Source organism: Pteropus alecto, unplaced genomic scaffold (assembly GCF_000325575.1).
Source record: "Pteropus alecto unplaced genomic scaffold, ASM32557v1 scaffold3, whole genome shotgun sequence".
Classification (NCBI taxonomy): Eukaryota; Metazoa; Chordata; class Mammalia; order Chiroptera; family Pteropodidae; genus Pteropus; species Pteropus alecto.
Window position 1 is genome coordinate 68,238,609 of NW_006442484.1, and position 12,673 is coordinate 68,251,281.

Consider the following 12,673-nt stretch of genomic DNA (forward strand, 5'->3'; position numbering starts at 1 on the left):
CACATATATGTGATTGAGATTTTCATCCTTTAACAAAAAGATCATTGGAGATTTTGAGATAGTCAAAATTTGTACTGAGAGAGGATTTATGAATATTGTCAAAACTTTGGTGATGAGGACTTTTATTTTTTTAATTTATTTTTCAATTACAGTTGATATACAATAGTATATTAGTTTCAGGTGTACAACATAATGATTTAGGCATTGATATACCTTATGAAGTGATGGTGACGAGGACTTCTGTGGAACATGACATGCCTTGTCCGTGACAAAGACCAACTATGAATCAGATTGAAGATTTATTTGGTAATCGAAAATATATAAGAAAAAATAAGAGATGATAGATAATCATGCACTGTATACACACATTGTTAATATAGAGTCAAATATGAATAAAAAGTTTGATATAATAATATCAGGAGAACGGGGAGAGAAGAAACAAAGCCATGAGGGTGGTGTTGGTGCTGTATCATAAATTTCTATTACACGAAGCCAAGAAAAAAAAGAGTCATACATGACAAAGTTAGAGGTAGATAAAAATAAACGACGTCACAATGAACATCAATTACATTTTAACTATTTGTTGAGCACATACCTTGTACTATTAGATGCTGGAGATAGAAGGATCAAACCCTGACAGAAGAGACAAGCTGTAAGTAATTTCAATACAATCCAAAGATGAAATTAATTTATTTGAACGGTGGAGATTGTGGTGAGAAACAGTTGCAAAGAGGAAGTCGTGTGAGTTAAAACCTTTTAAAAATGAGAAGGCACATCCCAGGCAGACTGAAAAAGAGAAGAGCGTTCCAGGCTGGGGGAACAACATGGGCAAAGAAAGAGTTGTAAAAGTGAGAATGAACTTTGGGAAACAGTGAGTTATTTGGGGAAATGCCAAAAGTGAGGCTGGAAAAATAATTTGGGGCCAGGATATGAAGAGCCTAAACACTATGATCAGGAGTTTAGATTTACCTTGAAGGCATACTTTTCACTTTAACCTAAAAGAATGTTAGTTTTAGTGTCTTGGTATAACCCTCAGCTGGATCAGACTAACTGTTACTGTTCTCAATAGTGGTGTGCAATGATCTACATTATGGACCCCCGCATTTATATGTTAGTTGAAGCCCTACTAGTGTGATTGTATTTGTAGAAGGAAGTTATTAGGGTTAAATGAAGTCATAAGGATGGGGCCCTCATCTGATAGAATTAGTGTCCTTATGACAAGAGACATGAGAGAACTTACACCCCTCTCCCTCTGACACAGCAGGAAGGTAGCCCCCTGCAAGTCAGGAGATAGGTTCTCACTAGAACTAACCATGTACCTTGATCCGTGTATCTCAGACTTCCAGCTTCCAGAACTATGAGAAAATAAATTCCTGTTTTTTAAGCCAATCAGTCTATAATATTTTGTTTTGGCAGCCCTAGCTGACTAATACAAGGTATTACTGACACTGGCTGGAGCAAGCCCTCACTATACAGGACTATCCCTTACATTGCGGGATATTTAGTATCTCTGGTCCCCAACTATGAAACTACTACTCTGTCACTAATGACAACCAAAAACTACTCCTATACATCTCTAAATGCCCCTCAATGAGGAACAGTACTGTTCCTGGTAGAAAAACCGTAAAAGAAAGCAATTAGTAAAACTACTATAATGAAAAGGGGGTTCATTATACTTTTTCCTGATTTCTTAGTGACTATAGAGAAGAGTTTTATACATCAAGAGTAAGGCAACGTGGTATAACAAAGAAAGAACAACCTTGATATTCTTGCCAAGAAAGAGAAAGCAAAAGTGATCCCTTATCTTGCTACCAAATGACTCATGTATCATATACCACAGTGAAAAAGCAAACAAACAAAATAAAAACAAGCACTTTGCCTCCTGAGATAAATTTTAAAAAAAAGAAAAAAGGAAGAAAACAACAGGGAATACTCTGTTTAGCACTAGTCTTCGAAATAGATGAAGCCTTGAGTCTTTTCTATTAAGTTGCTTACTCTTTAGGAAAAAAGTTTTCCTTGGTTTTGCAATACTGAATTTGGCAGATATGTGATAATTTGAAGATCTAATAATTGTGTGAGGAAATTGCTTTTTATCTCACCCTGAGAAGACTAAATTTAGCTTTAGTAAACTTGTGGGCTTTTTTCAAAACTGTAGTGTCTTTCATTTGGGAACCAATTTTTTTGAACTCTGTATTTTTATTTTTAAAATTTTTATTAAATTTATTGGGATAACATTGGTTAATAACATTATATAAATTTCAGGTGTACAGCATTATAATGAGAAATCTGGAAAACATTGGTAATCTAGTTGGCTTTTTACCTGCTACAATTTAGATTAATCTGGAGACTGGTGAAGGCTGAGAACATTTGGGTTGCTTTATTTTAAAATTTATTTATGATTTATTTTTTTCATGTGTGTAAGAAAGGCTTTTATGTTTATTAGTTGTGGGTTGAATAATTAAGAGTAAGACCTTGAACATAAGAAAATATAAGTGAGGGAGGGAATAAACCAATTTGCCAAGGTCTGGGTCCCAGATGAACTGGGGGGTAATGGAGGAGAAATAGGGTAAATAGGGGTCACCTTTTCTGCTGAGTCAGGAAGTGAGGAGTCGAGATAAAAAAAGATTTACGAACATAGACTGGACTTCCTCAGTGCTGTCGGAGCCTCTCTCATCTGCTGAGAGATGAATAAAACAAGAATGACATGGGGATCTTGAGGAAAGGCATGAGGGCTTAACCATTCATTTAGGAGAATATTGGTTGACTAGACAACTACAAAAAGATTCCCGAATGGTGCTAAAAGCCCCACTAGAGATGATGACCATGAATTTGAAGTGGCATAGCTTTCCCTGACCCCCTAAGTCTCTGGGTTAGGTGTCCTCATGTGGGCTTCCATGGCACTCTGTACTTCCCTCCTGATAATATTTACCTCGCTATGGTGTACTTGTTGAACTTCATGCCCCATCAGACATTGTGCTCTGAGAAGAAGTAGACCCTGCCTTTTATTACTGCTGTAATCTTCTGAGTTTAGCATAGTTTCTTTTACTGTGCATAGCAGGTGCATAGTGGGTGCTCAATAAATACTGGGTAAATAAACATCAGCAATATGGCAGTTGTGAAGATTTCTCCCATAGCTCTCAGAAGCCAGGGTAGAGAAGGAAAGGAGGTAGATGGAATAGATGATCCAGAGTGATTAGAAAGTTTGCAGGGTGGGTGTAGCATGTGGTGAAGATGTTAAGGATGCTGGCAAGAGTTGTCACAATGTTCCTTGAGGGTAGGATTGGATAGGATTTGAGAGGTGGCATATGCCTAGATAAGGAAAAGGTCTGGGGTGAGACCATGGGAGTGGAGTGCTTATGGGGAGCATTAGGATTGAGGCAGGGCTGGGAAATAACCTTGGCAGGTCCAAATGTGCTCCTGGCCTTTAAATTCTACTTCTTGATGCATTCCTCACAATCCAGTGGGGACCTCTCATCATCAAGGATAAGGAGGGGGAGAATTTAAACAGCAAACAGATTGTACTTGAAAGATAGATTTGTGAATTGGGAAAGAGAACACACATTAGAATTTGATTTTTAAATGACAATATGGATATTAAATTCTTACAGATAATTTTTCTTTAAAGTAGTTGAAATGAAATTTGTATAATCACGTGTTTAAACTTTGCAACTCTCATAGTTTTTGGTCACTATTATTATCTTAGTTTTGAAAGCAGGGACCATACCCAAGTCATTTTTGCAAGCCCTAGGCCTGGCACATGGGGGTATTGTTCAGCAAGCTGGCATTGACCTGAAAACAGTCTCCGGGTCTTGCATTTATTTATTTTGCTAATAATTATAACCTATGTCCACTGACATCCCAATCAGTGAAATTTATATGCCTGTTTTGATGGTCTTCTTTCAGCTACTCAAGAGTTCTTTTGCAGATTTTCCATTTAAGTAATACCAGGCAGGGTGACAAGAGATGATTTGTATAGATTTGGGAATTTTACGAGTGAGGAAAACTCACAGGTTCAGGAAGATGCATTAAGAACTCATGGTTGTTGGGATAATTCACTCCCTGTAACGAATAAGGAGCTGAACATCTACGCTGAACAAAGGGAAAATACACATTATTCCTGCTCTCAAGAAGTTTACAGTCAGGCAGAGAATGATAAGAATGACACAAATAACTACAAGAAAAAACAGAATTATGGAGGAGCTGTAGGCAGATATAAAGACAATGGAAGTATGGCAGAGAGAAGAAACAGCTGTCTGTGGTTATAATTAATCTTCACTAATTATATTATAAATAAAGACTGTTTAAATGTTTCACATTACCGTATATTTTATATTAATGAATGATTAATTTGTAATAAAAATATGGTATTAAATTATATAAAGAAAACTTTGTTCAGAGAATGCCATAGAAATTCCAGAGGATATAACTAATTGCATTATGTGAAATTAATACCTGGAAATCAAGAAGCAGTATAACAACTGAGAAAGAAATTATTAAGTGATAAATAATATCATATTTGGATATTAATGTGGAGAAAAAATTATTTAAATCTATGCCTCATTCCTAAAATTTTATTAAATTCCAAACGAATTAGTGAGTAAAATAGTGTCAAAATTAGAAGAAAACCAGAGTATATTTCTCCCACTTAAGAAGCAGAGATAAGTGTCTGTTAAATTACACATTTTATGTCATTTAATAAAATAAATCTAAGAAATATGACATTTCCCTCAGAATGAGAAAATTATAAGATTAACATATAATAGAAACTTACTGTTAAAAATAACGAAATAATATATGTATAAACTCAGCACGCAAAACATAATGGCTTAAAATGACAACCATTTATCCAGCACACGAGGCCATGAATTAGCAATTTGGACTAGCTTAAAATGGTCCTTCTGCTGGTCTCTGTCAGCTGGCTCAGACATCTGGGGTCAGTTAGGTGATCCTGACTCTAAAGGTTGCCTAGATGTTGGCCGGAGCACTGGGGGCACCTACTCTCACTATCGGAAAGTCTTGTCAAGGTTTGTTCATGTGTGGCAGACAGGTTCCAGGTACGGCTAGAGGACAAACCCCAAGGCACAAATGCTTTTTATGTATCTTGCATCACACTGGAGACGATTCCATGAGCCAAAAGAGTCACAACTCTATACATTATAGAAAATGAATAATAATCCAAAAGAGTCTTGTCCATTAAAATACAATGAATAGTGTTCGGTGGAGTAAAAGTGACTAATTTTGCATCTTTTGTAAATTCATTTCAACAGTCTTTGTTTCTTGTATATCTGTTTCTTTGATTTCTTCTTCGAACTGGTTGTAATATCTTATTGTATCTCTCATTAATTAATGCATTAAATAAAAGATTTAATCTGTATTTATTTTATATGAAAATCTTGATTTTATGTTTTTTTAAAAATTACACTTTTTTCAGAATTTAGTTTAGGGCATCCCCAGGACTGGGCTGGAGGCATGGGAGATATGCCAATTTGAAATGGTTACAAACCAAACATGAAAGAATGGGACAAATAAGTAGATTTTATAATAGCACCTTCAGATTTCCATTGTATTTGAGAAGAGGAGATCAGGGTTAGAGCAGTTTCAGAGAAAAGGTATAATTTCCGAGTAAGGCTTCAGACAGCCTAGAGGAGCTGGAGATAGAACTTGTTTGAGACAGCACCTGAGATGAGGCACGGTGGAAATCAGCATGGCTTGTTCAGAAAGATTTGCTCTTTGACAAGGCTTGCATAGGAAAAATAACAATCAAGGCAAAATTTTAGAAGGCAATGGGTGCTAGAGGTTCTCAAATCTGACTATCCATTAGAATCACCTGTGAAAATGTAAAATTTCTGATCCCTAAACTCCATTATAAGAAGTTGTAATGTAATTAGTCTGGGGAGTGAGGTGCAGGGAAAACCCCCCAGGTGATTCTAAAAAGAAACCAAGTTACTGAACTCCTGTGCTGTATGAAATTTACACGTGCCCTTTAATTTAATTTAACCCTCATAGTAACCCCATTAGAAAGGTTATTTTCATCTTTGTTTTATAGTTGAGAGAACAAAGGCTCAGAGAGACTACGGGATTAACTAGAGGGGCTTCTGTGATATGCTGCTAAAAAATGAGGGAAATGAATAGTTTTTAATGTTGCTGTTACACTATGTAATTATGAGTATAGAATTCACTCATTTACTTATATTTACCAAATACATACTATGTGTCAGGCTCTGTTCTAGAGATTGGGAATAAATGTGATGGTCAAAACAAAGTCCCTGCCATCATTCAGTGAACGGAGAGAGAGCTGGAGATTTGACCATCTCAGAGAAAATGCTCCAGGCTGAGGGAGCAAGCACAGTAGTAACATGACATTCCTCTGGGGTATTAAGAAAATGCTAACAGAGCAAATAGGACCCACAATAAACAAATGAATAAAAGATAACAAAATGTAACTCCTCTGGGGATCTTTTTAAAAGGGAGAGCTGGGGCGGGGTCTGAGATTCTGCCCTTTCGATAGTGTCTTGGCTATGCTGCTGCTGCTACTGCCCAGCCCACATTTTGATTTGGGGTTTTCAGTGTTAGTATGGTCAATGAAAACTTCTGTGACTCAGTTTCCTTTTCTTCATTTGGAGTCAGTAATTGATCCTACTATATAAAAGTTGTGCATTAAATCACAGTGCCTGGGACATAGTAGTAACTCTATAAACTTTCATTATACTTCTATAATTTGCTTTGCATTTTTAAAAAATCCCATCGGAGTAACATGACTTCCTAGAGAGTTAAGAAAATGCTAAAACAAGCAAGCAGTACATAGGAAAGTTAGGGTAAGGAAGATCCACTCTTCACTGAAGATCCATGTACGGAAATAACGAGGAGTCTTGTGAAATTTGGTGGTATCAGTGTACAAATGTGGAACTGAACTTTTTTTTAACTGTATTTGGGTTTTTTAAACCCCATAATAGTTTTAGTAACAAATACGTTTCTGTGTATAAAATTAATCTCAGTTTATCAAATAAAGTAGGAATCTCACTTCTATCCTTTTATAGAAATTATTTAGAGATATAGGGAAATACACAGAAATAGAAATATAGGTATTACATTAAATCGGGGATTTTTTATATGAGAAGTCAATTATGCTAGAAAATGTTCTTATTTTATTAACAGAAAGCTTAGATTATATAGCTGATTTTTAGCAAGGATAAAACTCATTTTTAACAGATGCTATATTTCAGAAATGCATTTCAAAACCTGTTTTTCTAGTATGTATAAAAATGAAAACCCCTCCACCCCTGCCCCACCTTCTTGAAAACCCTCTCGTGAACGTCATATTAAGAAGTTTAATGGTAAAAGAGAAAATAGTTCCACATTGTTCTGTTTGGGAGTTTGGTTTTTCTCTTCTATATAGTGTGGTTATCATAGTGGAATAATCCTGTGTAGAACTATAATCTAGTTACAGATCCTTGTTATTAATGTCAATGATAATTACACCATATGTTTTTTAATAATTTTTACGATCTTCAGAGAGCTTTCACATACATTATTTCATTTATCATGCTCCACTACTCTGAGTGGGAGACCACACAGGTATGATTGTTTATGAAGGAAGACAGGTGAGGTTTGCCCAAAATCACATGGCTGACAAATGGTAGAACCAGAATTAGAACCCAAGGCTTCTGATTTCTAACCCAGTGCTGTGGACTTAGCCCATCTATTATTTCACTGAGGTTCTGACAGTGGATGTAATAATCTGTAATGATCTTGCTAAATATAGTGCATAGAAATGAGAAAGTGTAGGGTAATAGACTTGGGGCAAAATCCACAGAAGAAAGTCTGTTCTAATCATATTGCCTTCCTTTGGTTTTATTTTTTTCCAGTTTTACCAAGATATAATTGACACATAACGTTGTATAAGTTTATGGTGAACAGCATGTTGATTTGATAGATGCGTATATTGTAAAATGATTACCAAAATAGCACCTCTATCACGTTATATAATTACCATTTCTTTTTTGTGGTGAAAACATTTAAGATCTACTCTCTTAGAAACTTTAAAGTATAAAATACAGTATTATTAACTATATTCACCAACTGTGCCTTAGATCTCTGGAACTTATTTGTCTTCTAATTGGAAGTTTATATCTTTTGGCCAAAATCTCCCCACTTCCCCCAATCCCCATCCCCTGATAATCATCATTCAACTCTCTGTCTCTTTGAGTTTGGTTTTATTAGATTCCTCATATAGGTGAGATCATACAGTATTTGTCTTTCTCTCTCTGACTTATGTCACTTAGGATAAGGCCCTCAAGTTTCATCCATGTTGTCACAAATGGTAGGATTTTCTTTTTTCTTGTGGCTGAATAATATCTTTATTACATGTATGTGTATATATATATTTCATTGTTTATATGTATCACATCTTCTTTATCCATTTATCTATTGATAGACAGTTAGGCTGTTTCCCTATTTTTTGCCTTCCTTTTAAATACCTTTGAGAGATCAAGAGAAGCAGAGCACCCAGATGATAACCTTCTTTATTGAGTTTTCCAGGGTGATGAACCAGAAGTGTACTTTTTGAAAACTAGTTGATGGCTGATGCTGAATGAGATATTATCCAACTGGAAAGAAGATGAGAACGTATCAAAAGTTCTAATTCCCAAGCTAATTGCCTTTCCCATGTCTTGTTTCTGTGCCCAGCTCACCCCCCTCCTCCTGCAGGCAGGTTGCTGGAGTTTCTGGAGAGAATCCACCTCCTCTCTGGTACCTTTTCAGTCTCCTTACCCTCCCACCTGCACTCCTGGAACTTGAGAACATGTATTTCTTCCTTGTTCCTCTTCCTTCCCCTGATGACTTAAATAGAAGGTACTTTAGCACACACACAAAAAAGAAAAAGCGAAGCTTATCATCTCCACGAAAAGGTTGTGGACCCTGCCACACAATACTGTGAACACATTAGACAGGGCAAGCAAACAGTGAGATAGAAAACACTTTATAAAAGAAAAAGCCAACCAGTATGCTGTTTAGCTAGTGTGTGATTTTCTGCAGTTTGCTGGCTGTGTTTTGGAAGCCTGAAAAAGCCTGGCCATGTAGGATTGCCCTTGTTTCTCCAAAGTTCAGTTTTATTTTTGCGTCTAATTATCCATAAAATCCAAAAAGATCCTTATGACTCAAGGCCAATCATATTCTCTTTTCATTTGTCCTAGAGTCCAGTTGGTATGTTGGCTGGATCATCTGAGAAGCAGATACCAAGATGGAATTAAAAGTGGGAGAGATTTATAGAAGGTAGCCCTTGTGAAAGATAAAAAGAAGAAGCAGCAGAAGGCAAAGAGTACCTTCAGACCATGATACAGGTCTGACATCCGGTAAAGAGAGGGGGAAGAAATACTGGGTAGGAACAGCCTCAGACTGCATTACAGGTCCAAGAAGACTGCTCACAGAATAATCCTATATAGTTACAATGGTGAACCCTTGCACTCAACCAATTCTGAGCTCAGTCATTCGAGGATATTCAGGTAGCTCTTACTCTCAGCTTGCATACTAACTCAGAATCTGAAGGCACCTACAGCCAGAGATTGGCATCTATTTCTCTCTTGAAAGTAGCTCTCAGTGGGAGCCCTCCCAGAGCCACTACATCTGGGCAAAGGGAGCAGATGGTCACAGAAAGCTAAGTGCTTAGCTGTATATGTGAGAGGCTAGATCTAGCCTATGGATGTATGCTATCTTACAAGAACATGATCAAGATTCATGCATCCATCCATGCATCCATGTATCACTCATTTATTGACTTAGATGGTAGCAGCAGTCTCTGAAGCTTCTGTCAGAACAAGAATCTATCCTTGGTGCTGCTTCAGAAACCAAATCCAGATTTTACCACTTCTGCTACTAAGCCATAATCTCTGAATTACAACCAGCCTATATCTCCATCCAATCTGCTTCTATCCTTGCTTGTGACCATAAGTCAACCTATCATACATTTGAGATCAAGTCCTTCACCACACCCTAAGTTCTACCAATCTGACACAACTCTTTCTTGAGTCCTACTGGTATTTTGCTCCCCTGGAAGTTCTATAATTCATGAGCTAGCTCTTTGACTCAGTTTTCCAGGTATAAAAGGTACATGGCAAGTGATGAGGTTCATTGCAATGTCCTCAGGTTCAGCGTCAGTGAGAATAACTAAGGAGCAGCTGACATGGTGAGTTGGTTTGGCTGTGTGCCTTCCAATTTCTAATTCTTTAAAACTGTTTACCTTTAAAATGGCCCTGGCCTTTGGTAATAATATTAAATAGCAACCTCTCTCCAACTGAATACGGCAACCAGCCATGAGAAATCATGGGTGTCATTTTGAGAGTACATCATTTTGGAGGATATAGATGGTAGAATTGTCTAGGGCTTGGCTGGTAATTAAAAGGGGTTGATTTTTCAAACAAATATCCTGCCAATTAGAATTTAATCTTCCTCTAAATCAGCAGTCTCTAAGGGCCTTTTATTTCTTTCATCCTATTACTTACTCTATCAAAAACTATGAGTCTCACCATTATAGAAACCAATTCCCCCTTTATTTTAAGAACAATGTTTACATTTTGGCAAGCCTTCTCTCACGTGCTTCAAGAACCACATGTGTTTTCAGGCATTCTCTCAAGTAGTTTAGAGAACATAAAACTTGCAGTAATATTTTTGGGAGTAAATTTTTATTGTTATGGCTTTAAAACAGAATCAAATAAAAACAAGAATTCCATTAGTAGTTGAATATTGTAATAATAGAGTTGAGAATAAATTTTACTGCTATAAGAACTATAAAACAGTAATAATAAAAAAAACCACTATTATTGTGAATAAATTGTGCTGAGATGACTGACTAGAAAGCTGTAAAACACAATGATAAGGAATAATCTAATCACCAAAAAGATGTGATAATAATTCACTCTTGTAAGTGAAGAGCTCATGGTTCCAGTTCATTGGCCCCAAGTGCTCTAGGTTACTGCTTGCATTCCATAAGGTTGCAGAAAGATAATCTTTGGATAGTGAGCTGACAGAAGACCACATATTACAAGGAAACTGGACATGGGAATTGAAGAAAATCCAATTATCAGTGACTGTTAGGAAAATCCTGTGTAGTAATGCCAAATGTCCTGACAACATATTTTAAAAACTTATTTGCTGATTTCTACTAAAAATTTATATGTGTTATTTGACTGTACATTTTCACGTATTTCTTATTTTTATGTTCTTCTTCAGAATAACTGCATGGAATTACTTACCTATTGGGGAAGAAAGCCTATTCGAATCTTGCTTTTTATTTAAACTACCTATGCACCTCTCTGCCCTCATCTTGGTCCCATTTCAATTAGCTAGAGAATGAAAAGAAAACACCCTTAACTCCTGTGTTCCACTCTCCCACTATGGAACTCACAGCTCCATTTGAAACTCTTGCTTCAGAGTTGAGACTACCGAGGTGGATGTCCTGTTCCTGAACTTGGGTGAGGGGAAGAGTGTCGTGGGTGTTGTATTTTATCCTTTGTTCTGAACATCATCGAAATTCAAATTCAAGATTTCCAAGCTGATGCTATCCCCAGGGGTTGATGGAGGATCATAACAGTGCATTTTCCTTTAAGGTGTCATTAACTTAGGCAAGCTACAGTGATGGAGTTTTCTATACTCAGCGCCTCTACTCTCTCACTTCTCTTTCCTTCTTTTGTCTCTAGCACATGTCACATGCCAAGTTAAATTGGTCTTTTCAAGGTCTCTAGGAACCTCTACACTGCTGGATAAGATTACCAGTTGTCAGTCATCTGACTCGACTTAACATTTGGCCCAGCTGCTAGTTCTCACTTTCTTAAAATGCTTTCTTCACTTGGCTTCTGGAACACAATACTCTCTTAGTTTTCCACTTAACTCACTGGCTGGTCTTTGTCAATTTCCATTGCTGGATTTCTCTCTTCTACCAAGACCTCTTAATGTTAAAATGACTCAAAGATCAATCTTTGTTCTTTCCTTCTAGATGTACACTCACCCCCTAGATGAGCTCCTTGGTGTGGCTTCAACGACCTCTCTTACATACTGAAGAGTCACATATTTATGTGCCTCGCTCCAACTTTCCTCTTAGCTCCATCCTGTCATAGGTGCTGCCCACTGGACAATCCTCTGGATGTCTACTAAGCATCTCAAAGTGAAATAGAATTCTCAGCTTTTCTTCCCTCAAACCTACTCATCCCCATCTCATAAAAACTCACCACTATTCACTTAATTTCTTGGCTCCCAAATCTAGGAGTTGTTCTTAAGTTTCCTGATTCCCTTACACTTCTTATTCATTCCATAAACAAATTCTTCGGGTCCGCTTCTGAAATAAATCCTCAATGTGACCATGTCTCACCGTTTCACCACGACTGGTCAGCCTGAGTCTCCATCATTTCTTCCCTGGAATGTTATGGTATCCTCCCAGCTGGTCTTTTTTTTTTTTTTTTTTCATTCTTGTCTCTCTCTTATTTTTTTCTCTATGCAGCAGCCAGAATAATCTTTTTTTAATGTAAAACCAAAATCTTTTCAATGATTTTTTAGAATAAACCCCCAAGTTCATACTACAGCCCATGGTTTCGCCAAGATCTGGCCCTTGCATATCTCCCTGACCTTGTCTTCTGTCATTCTCTCTTGCTCCCACTTCCCTCAGATACTGGCTTTCTTCCAGTTC